The 19711-nt window shown below is 40.3% G+C and overlaps 1 long non-coding RNA gene across 1 annotated transcript; it reads left to right on the top strand.

The window, feature by feature from the left end:
• Positions 1-128: 128 nt before the first annotated feature.
• Positions 129-18572, top strand: LOC117075794. The gene is made up of 3 exons (XR_004434122.1): positions 129-397; positions 3821-3976; positions 15374-18572. It is a non-coding gene; the product is annotated as an uncharacterized LOC117075794 (long non-coding RNA).
• The last annotated feature ends 1139 nt before the right edge of the window (positions 18573-19711 follow it).

Here is a 19711-nt window from a genome sequence, read left to right as displayed (position 1 = left end):
ACTCAAATAAAAAGATAAGACCCCCCAAATCTCCCAAGATGGTGAGAAGTGTATTTGCGTCATGTCTGCCTAACAATGAGCTATTATTAGGATGGTAGAAAATAGCAGCAAGTAAGGACTATAGATTTCACCCAGAGGCAGAGCAGACAAAAGACACAACAGTTTCCCGGGAAAGGAAGATGATTCCAGTTTAATTCATTCAACAGAACTCTTCCAAGAATGAGACCAGAAACCCTAACTGCATCTTGGAGGGAGCTGGAAGCTTTCCCATCACAGTGAGGCCAGCTGCTACCATGGGTGCCAGTGCCAGAGCCGCTGTCTGCAGGCACTCTCATGTCTGCTTGGGCCAAGCAGCAATCTAAATTAAGATGATCATCTGGGTCCTCAGGCCCTCAGGGTGAGTACATATTGCAGCAGTTTCAGCCTGTCTCATACCCTCCCTCTGCAGATCTGCAGTGTCTATAGCCAGATTCCCTAACCCCCAACCACTCAACTTCAGATCTCAATCCCCAGAACAATGTGGGCTTGAGACAGGAAATATTAAAACAGGTTTAGCACTTTCTCCTCCTCCCCCAACAGCAGTGGCATCCTGGTGTTGAGTCATTCTCCAGATTAGGTTGAACCAGCTGGCCACTGGGCTCCCTGTGTGTCACCTGAGTCATCCTCACTCTTGATTAGGCCTAGGGGTCCTCAATGGGCTTCCGCCCTCACCCCTGGGTTGCAGCTCTCTAGTCTAATAACATTCCCACTGTAATTACAAAACTCCTATACCCAAACTTCTTCCTGGGAGACAGTGAAGAATGTTGCTCTTTCTTTCCTTTCCCTTCCTCCCTCCCTCCCTTCCTTCCTTTCTTCCTTCCTTCCTTCCTTCCTCCTTCCCTCCTTCCCTTCCTTTCTTTCTTTTTTGAAATGCAGTTTCGCTCTGTCGCCCAGGCTGGAGTGCAGTGGCGCCATCTCGGCTCACTGCAACCTCCGCCTCCCGAGTTCATGTGAAGAGACCACCAAACAGGCTTTGTGTGAGCAATAAAGCTTTTTAATCACCTGAGTGCAGGCGGGCTGAGTCTGAAAAGAGAGTCAGCGAAGGGAGATAAGGGTGGGGCTGTTTTATAGGATTTGAGTAGGTAAAGGAAAATTACAGTCAAAGGGGGGGTTGTTCTCTGGTGGGCAGGAGTGGGGGTCACAAGGTGCTCAGTGGGGGAGTGTTTTGAGCTAGGATGAGCCAGGAGAAGGACTTTCACAAGGTAATGTCATCAGTTAAGGCAAGGACCAGTCATTTTCACTTCTTTTGTGGTAGAATGTCATCAGTTAAGGCAGGAACAGGCCATTTAAATATCACTTCTTTTGTGATTCTTCAGTTACTTCAGGCCATCTGGATGTATGCCTCCAGGTCACAGGGGATATGATGGCTTAGCTTGGGCTCAGAGGCCTGACACTGGGTTCAAGCGATTCTCCTGCCTCAGCCTCCAGAGTAGCTGGGATTACAGGCGCACGCCACCATACCTGGCTAATTTTTGTAGTTTTAGTAGAGACAGGGTTTCACCATGTTGGTCAGGCTGGTCTCGAACTCCTGACCTTGTGATCCGCCCTCCCAAAGTGCTGGGATTACAAGCGTGAACCACCGTGCCCAGCTGTGTGTTACACTTTTTGACCTTGGTTCTCATCTCTTCCTTGGTTCAACCCTCTCCTCTTGCTCTTGACTGTCCTGAAATGGGAGAGTTTCCTGACCCCCCTCACAGAACATGCAACAGGGGTGTGGCTCATCTGTTCAGCTGCCTTGCTCAAACCCCTAATGCGCAGGGAGCATGCAGATGGGCAGGTCCAAGAGCTGGGGCCAGCACTTTTGGGCTCTGGCCCCATGGTAGCATCTAGGGGTGGGTACCTGCAACTCCCAAAGCCCAAGTGGGAGTGTTACAGTGCTCTTTTAGCTCTGCTGTCTGCAGATGGCTTAAGTGTTAACCAGTTCAGTGCCCTCTTGGTACCCGAAACCTTGTCCAGCATCCAGGAAGAATTAGGTCACATGGACGAAACAAAGGATGGTAAATGCAGGGGACTTTATTGTCAGATGGAGGTGGCTCTCAGCTGGAGGGATGGGGAGCTGAAAAGGGGATGAAGTAGGAAGAATGATCTTCCCCTGGAGTTTGGCTGTCCTGCAGCCAGTCTCCTCTCCAATCATCCCCAGATGAACTCCTCTTGACATTCAGACATTCCTTCTTTTCTCTCCTTCTCTGCCAGGCCCACTTTTCTGCCTCTGCTCATCTACTTGTGGAGCATGGGATTTGGGGTTTATATGGGTATGAGATAGTGGGGCATGGTGGGCCAAAAGGCAACATTTGGGTGCAAAAACAGGAATGTCTGTTTCTATTTAGGGCCATGGGTTTCTAGGCTTGAGGGTGGGGCCTTTGCCAGGGAACTGCCTTCTTCTACCCAGTATTTCCCTGTCTCTTGTCCATATCAGTACCTCTCTCCTTATCTGAGGTTAAGATCAGGCGAGGCTTTAGCTCTGTATCTTAGTTTAGTGCTGGGGTCTGGATTTCTAGGGACAAATCTGCCAGAAGCTGGCAGCCTGCCCTGACTTCCAAAAATTACCTGTCCCCAATTTTCAGTGGGCCCTGCTCATGTTTTGGCATAAATTGCAATTCCAGTTGGAGCACCTGGTGCCAACTACTTAGCTGAACCACTATGTGGAAGGCTGAACTCCTTGCACCTGTGCCTTCTCCAACCTTTCCTATTAGGTTGGCCTGTCCCGCTCTGAAGGGCATGTCTAGTCCTAAGTCTCAGTCCCTTTCCTGCCTACACTATCCTGCTCCCAATAAACCTCCACACCTCCTGATAAATCCTGGCACAAGAGAAGTATGTATGGGAAAGCATCAGCCTCAGAACTTCTTGGGAATTGAGGGGGAGGGAGTGACTGGGAGAAGGGCTAGTCCCAGATCTTAATGCCCACCTTGCTTCTCATTGAGGATTCCGGTTGATAAAAAATACACATATTGTTAAATGAGGATTGCAACATCAGTTCTGTTTGACTTTCTGTAACAATTAGAAGACTAGAGAATATCGCTGGGTTTCTGACCTCCCACTCAGAATTATAGAGGGCCAAGTCTTCCCTACAAGGTGGACTTATCTACCCAGTCCCAAGCTGAGAAGCTGGATATCAGTCTTTCCTGCTCTGAGGTGGTCCCACCAAGGGGTTGACCCACAGAGACTGATCCATTGCTCTGAAATAAAGGCTAGTTCAAGATGAATCAGGAAATGGGGAGCATGTAGGAGAAGTGAGGGACCTTGAGTTTTTACCCTGCCCAGTAGAGGAATAGCCAGTGATTATCAAGCTCTCATCAATGTGTCTGATAAACAAAGTCATTCTTCCCTCTTTGGAGTGGGAAAGGTATAGGAATGAGGTAGGTGCTGAAAATTCCCACTCTATCTCTTCCCGCAAATGAAGAAGGTGTTGGTGGAAGCACCTTCCTTTCAGGGTTGTGGAGGAGATGATTCAGCTGAGTCAAATGACACGTGAACAATAGGAACAGCTCTACCTCCCATGAACTGTTGGCTTGCTGTCTTCCTCATGAGTCAGTTTTAGCAGAGTGTGGCCAAGAAAATTCCCCCGATGGAGACTGGGTAAACAGTCTACTCTGTGGGCCACCTCCCTTCCATCCTCTACCCAGTGCAAGTCAAAGCTGCCCATCACTGGGCACTGGGCAGTCAGGGGACTCCTGATGACTGACTCAGAGCAGAGTGATGTCATGATAATCAGGCACAGAAAATCAACTTCCACAAAAGCCTGACAAGTGAGTGCTTTTCTCTGCTCTCAAATCCTTTTCAGAGTGGAAGCTTTCTCCAGCATTCAGGCGGCACCTAACGCTCTATCCCGAGACCACAGAGATAACTAAGATGTGCCAAAGGTTTTGAGGAGAAGGTGACATCAATGCTCTGTGTCAGTTCAGAGGCTAACTGTATGTGTCACAAGTAACATCTGTGGGTAAGTGGTGGAGAACTTCGGAAAAGACAAACATCTTGGGAAAAGAAAACCCTTCCCTTGCAGCCACACACCAGAGACTATTCTCAAGAGTCAGCTTCAGTAGTGGGCAATTTCTCATGCACCTGAACAGTTTATGGCTAACCTTGGAAATAAGCAGCCAGGTTGGCTGAATTCCAGCTAAAGAGCAATCAGGTAGGGCAGACAGTCTCAAAGACAATTTCCTTTATGATTCTTGTCTTGATTCTTCATGAAATGGGAACGTTTAAAAAGCTACCATAGGTGTAAGGAGATCTGACTTCATTTTTTACCTTTCAGGAGTTATTTCCTGTAATCATCCAAAGCTTGCCTGGTGTCTCTCATTCCTGGATGCCAGTTTCAGCTTTGTGCAGTGGAGTGCTTTTTTCTACTTTCTGCCTCCTTCCTATGGTGTAATCTTCAAAATGCATCTCTACTCTTAGTGGTTTTTCTCCTTCCGTGGTTCTCAAAGAGTGGTCCCTGGACCAGCAACATCAGCATCACCTGAAAGTTTGCTAGATATGCAAATTCTCAAGCCTACCCAAGACCTCCTGAATCAGAAACTCTGGGGGTAGAGGTCAATAATCTGTGTTAACAAGCCCTCCGGGGGATTCCAATGCATGCTAAATGTGAAAGCCACTCTTCTAAGGCAACTTATCCTCTTGATTAACTCCTACCACTGATACACTGGGCCAGAGACCAAATGGTGATCCAATTCTGTTAAATATTTAATCAATAAACAATTAATATTTAAGTTATTTTTGGAGGCTGCTCTGATCACTGGAATCCATGGCCAAAGCCAAGTTGTCTGAAAACTTATTTGTCACAAGCCCTCACAGTTATATTTTATCTTCTTCATGTACTCTAGATTCCGTAAAATAATTTGGTATCCTTGGCATAGTTTTCTTTGTCAAATAGCTCTCTACTGCTATAATAAGATCTATTGAGAGAGGCATCAAATGCTTTGTTAACGATCTATTCTATTCACACTAATGAAACCTCCATTGTCCACCAAAATTGGAATGGTGTCAAAGAGTCATCAAGTTTTTCTGAAAGGTTTTTTTGTTCCCCTTATGTGCTACCCAGAGCTTACCTATTTATACCCTATGAGCTCAGTTTGATTAGCTTTCAATGCATTGTCTTACAAGTGAAATTAGATGAATGAAAGGGTTGTTTCCTTTAGGCTCCATCTTCAATGAGTTTCTTCCTGTGTCAGAGACCTTGAGTACCTTTAACGTGTCTTCAGGCAAAAGATGTCAGGAAAAACCTGGCAGGAAAGGGAAAACTATGTCTAGTCCCATAATTTTGTCTGTCTTCCTACCTGTACCTTCTGGTTCTTGACTTGGCTTGACTTGGAATTGCACTGCTTTTCCAAATGAAAACTGGTTATTAAAGCCCTTTTGCTTGAATTTCTGTTAGCAGCCCACTTTCCAATGTTTTCTGTCTCTCTCTGCCTCCAAATTTCAGATAAAACCTGATACCATACTCACCTCCCAATTCTATTTCAGCAAAATTTGATTGTTTTGGCTTAGCTTTCTCTGACTTCAGTGTGTATCTGAATCAACTGGAGGCCTTTTTACCACACAGATTGCTGGGCTCCACTCACAGAGTTTCTAATTCGGTAGATGTTGGGTGGGCCCAAGAATTTGCATTTCTAAAAAGTTCACAGGTCAGGTTAATGCTGCTAGTCCAGGGACCACAATTTGAGAACCCCTGCTGTACACCGGCACATGGCAATATCTGGATGCTTTCTGATTATTGCAGTCCTGATGCCCTTCCATTCTCATTGCAGTGTTTCATGTCTTCCTCTGTTTCATTTATTCCCAAAGCATCGTATTTCTTGCAGGCTGCTAGGCAACTGTAATCTATTGCTTGGGCAAGAAAAGGTATACAAACCCCACCATTTTCCCATAACTTTTATTTGGTACAGTGGAGTGACCTGGCTCCAGGAAAACAACTCACTTCTTTGCTAAAAGTAAAGTCCTTGGAGGGTGTTAAAACCATACAGTATCCTTTAGAAACTTAATGCAACCCATGGTATTTACTGATGGACACCCAGACATGTGTAATAGGATTATAGATCAGCCTCATTTAAGATAAAGTTTGCTGGGGGAGATCAAAATTACTCCCTGTGGAACCTAAATTAGGTACAAAGCAATTAACTTTAAGCAACCAAAAAATTGGTTCTATAAAAATTCCATTTCAAATCAGTTCTTAACTACAAGCTCATTACCAGGTACCTTCACTAAATAAGAGACAAATAAGTCTCTGGAGATGGAAAATGTGAACTAAATTTTGAGACACCTCATTGAATATGAAAATTGATGAAGTCTTAGATCTAATCTGTAAGAACAAGGATCAGCTATTTGTACAGACTTTCTGACTTTTCAAATCACTTCCACACCCAGAAAGACAAATCTTCTCATTCCTGAAAACAAATACATTTATGTTTCAATTCCACTGATGGTTCAGTTGGTGCAATATTAAATACACTTGATTTCATTCCGTTTCTCTTTGAGTGTGAGAATTTCAAACAACTTTTATTGAGAGCCAACACATCAGCTCAATAGACTTTTATTTTCACAAAGTGTGTTTCTTTGCTTAGCATATGGTAAGAACTTTATAAGTGTTTGTCAATTAAATATTAATAGATCATTAATTGTTGAATGAATACATTAATGAAAGTTGTTGACTTAATATATGATTATGAATTTAATGTAAGTGCTTTGAAAATTAGAAAATACAGAAAAATATAAAGAAATAAAACAATCATCCATAATCTCACAACCTGAAGCAAACTACTACTAATTTTTGAAACATTTTTCCCATCACATGTGCCTATGTATGTATGTAGGTATATATAGTTATTACCATATTATATATAAAAGTCACATTTTGTGAAATTTACTTTTATAATGGAAATCTGTAGCAACAGAGATGGAGCTGGAGGCCATTACTCTAAGAGACTTAACACAAGAACAGAAAACCGAATACTGCATGTTCTCACTTATAAGTGAAAGCTAAACATTGAGTGCACATGAACATAACGATGGGAACAACAGACACTGGGAATGGGACCATTAGTTGGGGGAGGGAGGAAGGGAGGAAGGGAGGAAGGGGCTGAAGAACCACCTGTGGGTATTATGCTTACTACCTTGGTAATGGGATCATTGAGACCCCAAGCCTCACCATGATGCTATTTACCCATCTAACAAATCTGCATGGATATCCTTTAATCTACAATAAAAATGGAAAAAAATTTTAAGTCACATTTGTTAATTTACTTTTTTTTTTTTTTTTGAGGCAGATTTTCGCTCTTGTTGCCCAGGCTGGAGTACAATGGCACGATCTCGGCTCACTGCAACCTTTGCCTCCTGGATTCAAGCAATTCTCCTGCCTCAGCCTCCCAAGTAGCTGGGATTACAGGTGCCTACCACCATGCCCAGCTAATTTTTGTATTTTTAGTAGAGACGGGGTTTCACCATGTTGACAAGGTTGGTCTCAAACTCTTGACCTCAGGCGATCCACCCACCTTGGCCTCCCAAAGTGCTGGGATTACAGGCATGAGCCACCATGCCCAGTCTTGTTAATTTACTTTTATAATGAAAATTTCCTGAAATCATTAGCAATTCACTGAGAACATCATTTTCATGGTCATGTAATAGTCCAGTGAGTGAATATTCTCAATTTAATACTTCTACTATTACCAGATATTAGGGTATATCTAATATTATTTCTATGTGCCTAGATAAATATGTTTCTAGAAAAGCATTTTATTTATGATTAGAATCTACTTCTTAGAATAAAATCATTGGATGAAAAGATAGAAATATTTTTAAAGCTCTTGATACCTATGGAAAAACAAATTGTTTTTCAGAAAGGTTGTACCTGCCTACAAGATTATCAACAGTGTGTGAGAACATCCTCTTTGCTGAACTCTTTCTCACATATCACCTTTAGAGATGTTATGTGGTATGTTTTTAATTTCCCTTTAATCTTTTGCTAGTTAGATTAAACATGGCAAGTTTCACTAGCCATTAGTACTTCCTTTTTATGTGAAATGTCTGTTCATGTTCTTTGTCCATTTTTCAATAGTATCTTAGAATATTTATTGTTCACTTGCATATACTCTTTATACATGAATGATATCAACCCATCATATATCGTCTCCCATTATGTCAATTAACTTTTCACTTTGTTAATGGTTTTTTATATATATACATAAGTTTTGTTCTATATATTTTTCCCATAGCTTTTAAATCTAGAATGTATTTCCTCAGCCATAGACTAGATAATAAAACTCTATTTTTAAATAAAGATTTCTAAATTGGTTTACATGTTAAAATTAGCATTTTAATTTTTCTAATAAAATATTTGGCATAAAAAGTAAAAACTTTGCTTTCCCAAAGAGGCTAAATAAAACAAACCATGCTTCCCCACTTATGATTAATATATATTACATGTATATATGTATATACTTTATATACAGATAGATATATATATAAATGTGTGAATATTTGTACATAGATACGTGTTTGTATATGTGTATATATACACACATATGTACATATATATGTATATATTTATACACACACACATACTTCTAGTACAGTGTTACCCCTTTTCACTGAATTATTTATCAGCTTCTGCAATTGCATTACAGTTTTAATTATTATAGCTTTACTGTATGTTTTTACAACTAAAGCAAACACCCTCATTACATCACTTTCTAAAGTACTCTTGGCTATGCTTATCTATTCATGTTTTCTCAGATATTCTCAGACTGATTTACTTGTTTTTCCTCAAAAATTTCAATAGAATTGCATTAAAATATGTTTAAAAATTCACATTTCATATTGGGGTATATGATAAATCTACCATTTATTTAGAACTTCTTTTATATTTCTCAGCAAAGTTTCACAACTTTCTTTATATGTATCTTATCCATTTCAGGAAATATGTATCCCTCATTGCCTTATATTTTTATCCTTATTGAAAATAGCATCTTTTCTCCTTGTTACCATTTAGTTGATTTTCAATGGCATACCGAAAAAAAGAACCCTAATAATATTGATGTATTTACTTTGTATTCAGTGACTCCACTGAAGTTCTTTCTTAATTATATTTTTCTCCAATGATTTTCTTTGCAAACATAGAAAAAAATGATGGAATTAACACCATTATGCTCACTGGCAAACTTTAGCAAGTCTTAACTTTTTTCCATATTTGCCTCTACTGTTTCTTTAATAAAACCATAAATGAAACATTATTGACATATTTGAAAACTCTGCATACCCCTCCCTAACAGTAGTCCCTTCTCTTTTTTTCTCAGAGATGTCTATGAATGCAAAGTTACTTTCTGGGCTCATAACCCTCCTTTTTATGGGTTTCTACTTAGTAGTTATGTGTTAGTAAAAACTATCTGATTATTATGTTTTAAAATATTATGAAATTATATTATAGTGTATATATCATTTACAGTTTTTCTCAATAAAATACTGTAATATTTATTAATGTTGATATAGTAGTTCTATGTTAGTGATTTTTACGGTTGTATTGAATTTGATTGTGTGAATATGCAACAATGTATTTATCCATTTTTCTTCTGATAGGCCTTTGCTATTGACAGTGCTTCCATTCCCACATGTGTGGCCTTATGCAAACGTGCAAGAGTTTCTTTAAGACATATGTGGGTATGCTCACCTTCCACATTACTAAATATTGCCAACATGCTCTCTGTAGTCTTTGTACCAATGCAAGCATCCTCCAGATAGCTATCTGAGCAAGCTCTCCTTCCACATCCAATCCTGCAAGAGGTACAGTAAGACTTTTATTTGCCAATCTGAAGGGTGTGGAGTGATATCTTAATTTGTTTCAATATGCATTTACAACAGGCTTTTTTGGTTAAGGGTCAGGTTTGCTCTTTGGGTTTCTTTGGGTTTGTTGTTGTGTGTTTTTCAACCAACCATTCAAGAATGTAAAAACACATTCTTAGCTCTCTGGCTCTGCCACAACAACTTGTAGGTTAGATTTGACCTGCAGGCCATAGTTTGCAGACCCCTTTCTTTGTGAAAACCAGTGAAGTTGAGCATCTTTTCAGAGGATTATTGACCATTTTCTTCTTTTTAATTGAAACACAAATTTTGCGATTTTTGGGGGTGATTTGTCTTTTCTTATGGATTTGTGGGAGTTCTTTGTAAATTCTGAATATGAGTCTTTTCTCAGTTATATGTATTGCCAATATCTCTTCCATCCTTTGGCTATTTTTCAATTACAGCACAATCTTCACTAGAAGTCATTTCTTGGGGTTTCTAAGTAGAATTTTGGTCCTCTACAAATAATATATCCTTTCTTTTTATATACACAGTTATTCCTCTTATTTTGATTTCAAGCCTCATTACATTGGCCACAATGTTCAGAGCAATTTAAAATAGTGATGATTATATATGGTTACTATGTTTTATTTTTGATATGTTAAAATGTATGTTGGTCATGTGAGTTAATATGGCTGTTTCTTAGTAAGAACAGAATCAGGCTTTTTGTGCCTTCCATTATGGTAGTCCTTAATCCTTTCAAGCCATGGACTCTCTCTTTGTAGCAAAAGACATTTTTGCATTTTCTGCTAAGCCGATGGGCATTTGTCATTATGTAAATTAAATCCCTGTGCTTTATACTGGATGGTTAGCCCATCTTCAAGATCAGTGGTGAAGAGTCACTAGTAGAAAATGCAGTTTCTAAAGAAACACATTCTTGTAGGTCATGAGTGAATGAGTGAATACATTAACACGTGAAATGAATAACAAGAAGACCTCAGACAGAGAACAGAGCACAGGCGTGCCTGGAAGATATTGCAGGCTCAGCTCCAGGACACAGCAATAAACTGAATCACAGAGATTTGGTTTCCCAGTGCATATAAAAGTTATGTTTACACTATACTGTAGTCTGTTAAGTGTGCAAAAGCATTATGTCTGAAAGCAATGCACATGCTTTAACTAAAAATACTTATTGCTAAACAATACTAACAATTAGCTCAGCCTTCAGCCGGTCATAACCTTTTTGTTGGTGGAGAGTATTGCCTCAGTGTTGATGGCTGCTGACAGATCAAAATAGTAGTTACTAAAAGTTGAGGTGGTGTGGTAAATTATTAAAATAAAGCTACAATGAAATTTGGTACATTGATTGACTCTTTCTTTAAGGAAAAAATTTCTGTAGTAGGTAATGCTGTTTGACAGCATTTTACTTACAGTGGAACTTCATTCAAAATTGAAGTCAATCCTCTCACTCCCTGCTGCTACTGCTTTAATAACCAAGTTAATTTAATATTCTAAATCCTTTATTGTCATTTTAACAATGTTCACAATGTCTTCTCTAGAGGTAGTTTCCATCTCAGGCGACCACTTTCTTTTGTTCATCCATAGGAAGCAAGTCCTCATCTGTTCAAGTCTGATTAAGAGATTGTAGCAATTCAATATCATCTTCAGGCTCTAGTTCTTCTAACTCTAGTTCTCTTGCTATTTCTACCATACCTATAGTCACTTTTTCCATGAAAATCTTGAATTCCTTAAAGTCGTCCATGAGGATTGGAATAAAATTTTTCCAAACTCCTGTTAATAATCCTGTTATTTTTATGTCTTTCCCTGAATCATGAATGTTCTTAATGGCATGTAGAACGGTAAATTCTTTCCAGAAGAACCATCAGAGATATCACTATCTATGGCAGCAATAGCCTTACAAAACTGTATTTCTTAAATAATAAAACTTGAAAGTCAAAATTACCCCTGATCCATTGGCTGCAGGTGGATGTTGTCTTAGCAGGCATGAAAACATTAATCTCCTTGTATATTTCCATCAGAGCTCTTGCATGACTAGGTGCTTTGTTAGTGAACAGTAATATTTTGAAAGAAATCTTTTTTTGTTCTGAGTAGTAGGTCTCAACAATAGGCTTAAATATTCAGTAAGCCATGCTGTAAATAGATATGCTGTCATCTAGGCTTTGTTGTTCCACTTATAGAGCACAGGCAGAGTAGACTTACCATAATTCTTAGTGCCCTACAATTTTTGGAGTGGTAAGTGAGCATTGGTTTCAAATTCAAATCATCAATTGCCTTAGCCTCTAATAAGAGAGCCAGCCTGTCCTTTGAAGCCAGGCATTGACTTCTCCTCTCTAGCTATGAAAATCCTTGATGTCATCTCCTTCCCAAATAAGACTGTTTTGTCTACACTGAAAATCTATTGTTTGGTGTAGCCACCTTCATCAGTGATCTTAGCTGGATCTGAATAACTTGCTGCAGCTTCTTCACTAGCAATTGCTTCTTTGCCTTGCACTGTTTTCGTTTCTTTTTTTTTTTTTTTTCAGATGGAATCTCGCTCTGTCTCCCAGGCTGGAGTGTGATGGCATGACACCTTGCACTGCACTTCTATGTTACGGAGATGGCTTCTTTCCTTAAACCTCAGGAACCAAACTCTGCCAGCTTCCAACTTCTCTTCTCCCACTTTCCTCACCTCTCTCATAGAATTAAAGAGAGTTAGGGCTCATCGAACTGAAGGGAGTTAGGACTTTGCTCTGGAATAGGGTTTGGCTTAAGGAAATGTAGTAATTGTTTTGCTCTATTCAGATTGCTCAAACTTTCTCCATATCAGCTATAAAGCTGTTTTGCTTTCTTATTTTCTTTGTGTGTTCACTGAAGTAACACTTTTCATTTCCTTCAAGAACTTTTCTTTGCATTCACAACTTTGGCTAACTGGCAAGGGCCTACCTTTAGGACTGTCTCACTTTTGACGTGCCTTTCTCACTAAGCTTAATCATTTGTAGCTTTTCATTTAAAATGAGGAACATGCCACTCTTCCTTTCACCTCTTTCCCTTTGCTTCCTTTCACTCTTCCTTTCACCTAGAGACCATTGTAGGGTTATTAGTTACCCTAATTTCAATATTGTTGTCTGTGAGAATAGAGAGGCCAGAGGAGAAGGAATGGCCAGTCAGTGGATAAGCAAGTATACACAGAACATGAATGGATTAAGTTTGCCATCTTATATGGACTCACTTCATGGTGTCCTGAAACAGTTAATAGTAACATCGAAGATCACTGATTACAGATCACTATAACAACAGATATAATAATGAAAAAGCTTGAAATATTGTGAGAATTACCAATACGTGACACAGAGACACAAAGTGAGCATATACTGTTGGAAAAATGACACAAATAGATGTGCTTAATTCTGGGTTGCTACTAGCCTTCAATCTGTTAAAAAGAAAAAAAGCAATATTTACAAAGCACAATAAAGCAAAGCACAATGAATCAAAGCACAAAAAAGGTACTACATTTAGAAGGAGGCTTATACGGCTGAGGTTTATAAAACATGGAAGAATATTTTGTAAAACCAAATAAGTGATATACAATGGTAAGTTATTATTTATTTAGCAGCAACCATGATCACCATACTATCAATATCTCCGTGGGAAACTTCTAGCTGCAAGGTATTTTAAAACTCTCGGCCGGGCGCGGTGGCTCAAGCCTGTAATCCCAGCACTTTGGGAGGCCGAGACGGGCGGATCACGAGGTCAGGAGATCGAGACCATCCTGGCTAACACGGTGAAACCTCGTCTCTACTGAAAAAAAAATACAAAAAAACTAGCCGGGCGAGGTAGCGGGCGCCTGTAGTCCCAGCTACTCGGGAGGCTGAGGCAGGAGAATGGCGTAAACCCGGGAGGCGGAGCTTGCAGTGAGCTGAGATCCGGCCACTGCACTCCAGCCTGGGTGGCAGAGCGAGACTCCGTCTCAACAAAAAAAAAAAAAAAAAAAAAAAACTCTCTTGAACTTCTCCATGGGTACAACTGTGAGGAAAATTGGCATCAGGTTGTTTATTGTTTTGCATGTGGCAGGTTTTCCAAAACTACTTGAGTCTGAGAACCACGTTATGAATTTTTATGTTTTTCATGTGAATTACATAATAATGACCCATGGAACTAGCTTGATAAATGTTTAGAAATTGAAATCATTGAAGTGGGAGAATTTCTAAAGAATCCTGGGCTCAAAAATGATTACCTCAGCAGGGAAATACAAAGGGAATCATGTTACTTCTTCAAACAGATGAGAGGCTCTGCCAACACTGTGCTACCTGTGTTTCCAGAATCTGCTGGTAAAGTCTCTTTTGTCTGGGACCTAGAAAGAGTGAAGAAGGGAATATTAGAACTCAAGTTGTAATTCCCAAAAACGTACTTTGCAAATCACAAACTGAAGAAGCTGACACCACTACTTACCTTATGGGGGCAGGTGGGAAAAAGTGTCCTTGTTTTTGAAAGGTGACTTCATTCCAGCTTTATTACCTCTTGTAACTCTACTGTTGAATAAGAAATAATACAGTGAATTATAATAGCTCTGTCTGGAGACTATCTTCAGCCTAAAAATATTGCTACATTCTAATGACAGTAACTTGAGGTCTATTCTGGAAAGCCAAGACATACATCTAGTGCTCCTGTTCCTGCTCCTGCTCCCATCCCCACCTCCACCCCCATCATCTCATGAACACCTTTCCTGGCATCTACACAGAGACCTTGTCAGGATTTAACCACCTCATACACCTTTCCCCTGGACATTTTTTACCCCCTAAATGTTCCCAGACTGCTCTTTGAGTAGGTTTTCTCTATCCTTTGTCACTGCCTCTCCCTTGATATTGATGAAAGGGACCACCTCGTAAGATGCATGTTGGCTGGACAGCTCCAGCTCCCTGGGGACCTCACAATGAAGAGAGTGTTTGACTCCATAATTTTATTACAACCATTATTCACCTTCAGGGCACAGAAGCCAGGGAGGTGTGCTGGGACCTCAGGAGCCACTGACAAGTAGGCAATCGTCATTGGTTTAACTTTCAAAAGCCTGAAGACACAAATACACTGCCTATCTGGTGGCTCAGGCCATCAGTGTCATAGCAGGTCTATTACAGATAAAAGAAACTTGTGACACTATGTCTGTCAAGCTGGAGAAAATGGTGCAGAAGGACAACTACAACAGATGAGGAAGCACATGGAGGGGTGCACACAGCAATTTTTCTCTAGGGGGAGACTTTCCTAAGAAATACCACCACAAGAGGGGAGAATATTGGAAAAGTGTGACATACAAAGCACCGGAAATGATTTGCAAAATATGGGACAAGTGATAATGAAAAAACAACAGAGTCATTATTCTCTGACCCTGGGTCATAAAACCCTCTGATTTTCCAACTCTACCTGCTTTGGGAAACAGAAAGTAGAGACGTGATAGATTATACTGCGACATTGACCTCTTTCAAATATTCAAAACAAAATCCCTGCTTTTTCTTTCAGAGAACAGGGTGGGTCAGGGCATCTGTGTTTAATTGTGTCCACCTTATTCTCTGTTAAGGTGACCAATTGTCGTTAACTTCAGATGTTTTTCCTTGAGGAGAGTGTGCAGGAATGAAAAGAAAACACCATCAGAATCATGTGGACCCACATTCAACCCTCCCTTCACCCCTACTGGGAAGGAATCCAGAAGGCTCAAAGATGTGGAAAAAGCTACCAGAAAAACAGTACCTGGGACAGAGGGTAGAGATTCCTATGGCAGAAATGTGACTACTTTTCATCTTTCTTCCATCATCTCAGCTTTTAAATTTCTCCCTAGAGAACCTTTCAGTAGTAAGATTCAGAGGTGCGTGTTAGGGTGTCAGGTGCACCCTGTGTTCCAGAGGTAGATAGTACAGGCTCCCTTGTCTGGAGGCAAAGCAGGGCCAGAGTTGGCAGGTTCAGTTTCAAGGCTTTGGGAAAGCAGTGGCCCAGCAGTATCTCTTTTGGCTCTTGGAAGCAGCAATGCACACTTGATTCAGGCTGGGAGCAAATCCCTGTTTCATCTTTCAGGAATATCAGGAGTGTGGCAGCAGGTAACAGGGTGCTTTGCAGAAGAAGCAGAGAGGCGTACACCTCAGGGCACACCCCAGGGAGCCATGGTGTCCTAGTGTGGAGGCAGAAAGGTAGAAAGGGGACATTGGAGAAGCTTAGAGTAACCTTGTGAACTTTAGCCTTAAATCAGCTGACTGAGCAGGGTCTTCTCTTAACCCTGTTCAGGATGAGGCTATGCCTGGGGTTAAAAAGAAAAAGCCTCCAACTCTTTTGCATTAGCAGCTATGAGGATGGAAAAAATTATAGTGATGGTGTTTGTTTTTTCATTAACAGGTTAACCTGACCATTTCGGGAATGTCATGAAGTATTTTTCTAAGATAAAATTTTTACTGAGTAATACTTGTGCCACTACTTAAACCATTACCTTAAATTGTTTTCTAATATAAATAATTCTGTAATGAACACCTATGAATATATATTTTCTCCCATCACTGAAGTGAGATTGCTGAATCAAAGGATGGAAGGTTTTGAAGACTCTGGATACAGCTTTCTAAGTTCCTTTCTAGAAAATTGTGTTAACACAAGCTCCCACCAGCAAAGCAGAAGAAGACTGATAAATTTGTTCTTGTGACTTTCTCAGGATGTGGAATTTGGAGAAGTAACACCTGCTGATTCTGGACTTCTGAGAATAGGTGTTTATGGGATAGGATGGGAAGGTTATCCAGCCTCCTTTAGGGAGGTCATTACCTCCAAATAAAAAAGAAAAATTGAGGTCACACTGGATGTACATACACATAAAAAGTACGATGAGGAAATGAACTTCAGGTAGGAAATCAAGCAGGAAAGAAGCCAATGATGGACTAATCTCTCAAAGTAAGTTGTTCTGGGAGCTCCAAGAGAAGGCATAGGGGGTGTGTATCCAGCACCTGATGCCAAGACAAGCTTTGCTCAGATGAAGACAGCACACAGCCTTTTCACTCCTTTTGGGTTGTGTCCCTTTCTTCATTATTCTTTTCTCCACTTAACATTAATTGAGCACATGGTGTCAAGCACTGTGAAACAAAAGGGGGTGCAAAAGTGAGGAGTTCTCAGTTCAGTGTGTCTTTGAGTAAAGACGGGACTAGGAGTAGATCCCAGATGTGCTAACAACAGTTTCAGTATTATACCGTGTCTCTGCAGACCAGAGCAATTATCCCAGCATAAATTTAGGAAAGACTTCTGAGATGAGGACACTTGAAAGTAGTGGAGGCCAAATCATCTTTGTTCACAAGGAAAAAAAGAGAGAGGGCATTCCAGAAAAGCACGTGCTAAAGCATGGAGAAGTCAATGAGTCACATATGTTTGGGATTGTGGCAGCATAGATCATGGTAAAGGTTGGGGCAAGGGGACAAAAAAGGTCAAAGGCAAGTGACAAGAAATGAAACTGTGAAATGAGTCAGTTTCTATTGCAAAGTCTTTGTATTCCATTCAAAGAGCTTCAGCCTGTCCCGCAGGAATGAGGAAGCCAGGGAATGTCTTAATAGATGCCATTTATATAACCCATATTTCTGGTATAACTGGTGGCAGAGGAAATGGGCTGGAAAAGATGAGAGCCTGGAATGGAAAATGACTAAAGTCATGACATGAAGACATCGACATGCATAGATTTTGTGGCTAAACACATTTTTTTAAACAGAGGCAGAAGGAAGAAAGTGTACGGCAGAAATGACCAGAGACCGCAGATGAGCTCATGGCAGACAGTGATGAAGTTTGAATCCAAGGTAGCTGTCATTGCAGAGAATGAAACATGGCCAAGAACTTCCTAAATATTAGACTAATGTCATTATTGTTTCCTTACCTATGACAGCTGATGAACCAGTGTGATCTATGATCTTTCTGGGTATTTTATTAAGTTTTCATCACTGTGCTGCCTTTGCAATCAACTTGCCTCAGGGAACATTTGAGACTTGAATTTGAAAATGACATTCACAAAATTAGATATTCTTCGTGTGTGTGTGTGTGTGTGTGTGTGTGTGTGTGTGTGTCTTTTTTTTTTTTTCTTTTCTTTTCCTAGCTCCAAACTATCTTCAAATAAAGGGTTATAAAGTATGGAGTCTTCGAGTCCTTTAGCCATTAGCTGTGACATAGCTAATTTTTGTTCCCCAAGCAAATATGTCAGAAATGACTCCCTGTTTCTTTATTATTTGCAAATATATGTTCTTTTATCCCACCCCTTGGGGAAAGAAGAGCCTGCTTGTATGGGCCTTAGGCCCAGGCTCTCAGAAAGTTAAGAAGGCTTTGGAGGGTATTCTGAGGGCAGATAAATGGACAAAATAATAGTGCAAGGAAACCGTGTTGGAGAAAATTCAGTAAGGCAAGAAGCACTGAGGAGTTCGAACCAGGAAGAAGTCCAGCGAGAGCTCTGGCAATGTGAAACCAGGAAGTGACCTTTAGTTAATCAAGTACCGAAGATGAGAAGGCAGAGATAAGACTCAAACAAAAAAACTGATAACAATCATTCTGAAAAGGGAAATTCTAGTTCCTTGTTCTCTCTTCTTATCATATGATTTCTTAGGCTATTCCTCTGTATCGCTGGATCACTGGAGGAAACATGAAAAATTTAATTAATGACTTGAACATTTTCATGTAGGCAGAGGTTTGGTTTCCTGTAGATAAGACATCTGGTTAATTAAATGAACTTTCTCCTTTTCATCCATGTTATGACACTTGTATATTATGAGGCCACATGGTATTTACTAGCTCACTTCCATCTCTATAATTTGCTTTGCTCCATGTTATTTGGTCTGGACCAGCAACTGTAAGACATCATGTCTACCTCATCAGCTATGTCTGCCCCCAGTCAAAACCAACTGTGGGCCTCTGACACCTTTATATTGTTCATAGCTTGAGACTCTAGCCCCTCCCTGTAGCCAGGCTTACGCTTTCTTCCTGCTTTAAATTCCTGCTTTTAACCTTGCCCACAATTGGGATTTTCCTGTAGGTCACACTAAGTCCACAACTCATGAAGTGCTGTTCAGTGAGCAGAGTTTCCTGTGGTCTCCCAGATGACAGTTGAGCATGTCTCACTATGGCATGGATGATTTCCCAAATCCAAGTTGGGGACATTTCTAGAATCTCATGACATAGGCAGACCCCCTACTACTGGCTCTTCCAAATTGTGAACATGTAAGTCATGCCACAACCCACTTAGCAAATATCTGAGTGGTCTCAGGGCTGTGTCCTTGAATAGATTACACTGCTCTGGGATGTTCCATAGGATAAAAAAGTCACAAGAGAAGAAGAAAAAGTCTGGAGACTTGGAGAACAAAATGCCATAGAAACAAGAGTCTCTTCATTATCAGGAGCTCCATAGCTGAAATCTGCTTCCTTAAACTCTCAACCCAATGCCCTATCCCCAGCTGCCAATCCAGCAAGAACACATTTGTACAAATGTGACCTGGGCTCACTCCTTGGGTGGAACTTGCTAGAAATCTCAAGCAGTGAACAGTTTCTGAAAGCTTAAGAATACCCATTTTAACTTTACCTCAAAAAGGTTAAATGATAGCGTAACACGGACAGAGAACAGCGGCTGGGAAATGTGCAAGAAGTAAGCTCTCTTTTTGTTTTATTCAGATACGAGTTTTCATTTCACCAGACCCCAGTGGATCAGATCCAATGACCTAGAGATTCATGAGATTGAAATTACCCTGGTAAACAACATGATCTTTCTAGGATTCCAGGCATTCCTGGTACTAAAAAGCCTCCTAAGCTATTGACAATTTTTTTTTAATTGTGGGTAAACTACACATAACATACAGCTCAACAATTTAACTATTTTTAAGTGTACAGTTCTGTGGCATTAAGTAACTTCACACTGTTGTGTGAC

This window comes from Trachypithecus francoisi, unplaced genomic scaffold (genome assembly GCF_009764315.1).
Source record: "Trachypithecus francoisi isolate TF-2019V2 unplaced genomic scaffold, Tfra_2.0 Lachesis_group5, whole genome shotgun sequence".
Lineage (NCBI taxonomy): Eukaryota > Metazoa > Chordata > Mammalia > Primates > Cercopithecidae > Trachypithecus > Trachypithecus francoisi.
This window is presented reverse-complemented; position numbering and strand designations above follow the sequence as displayed.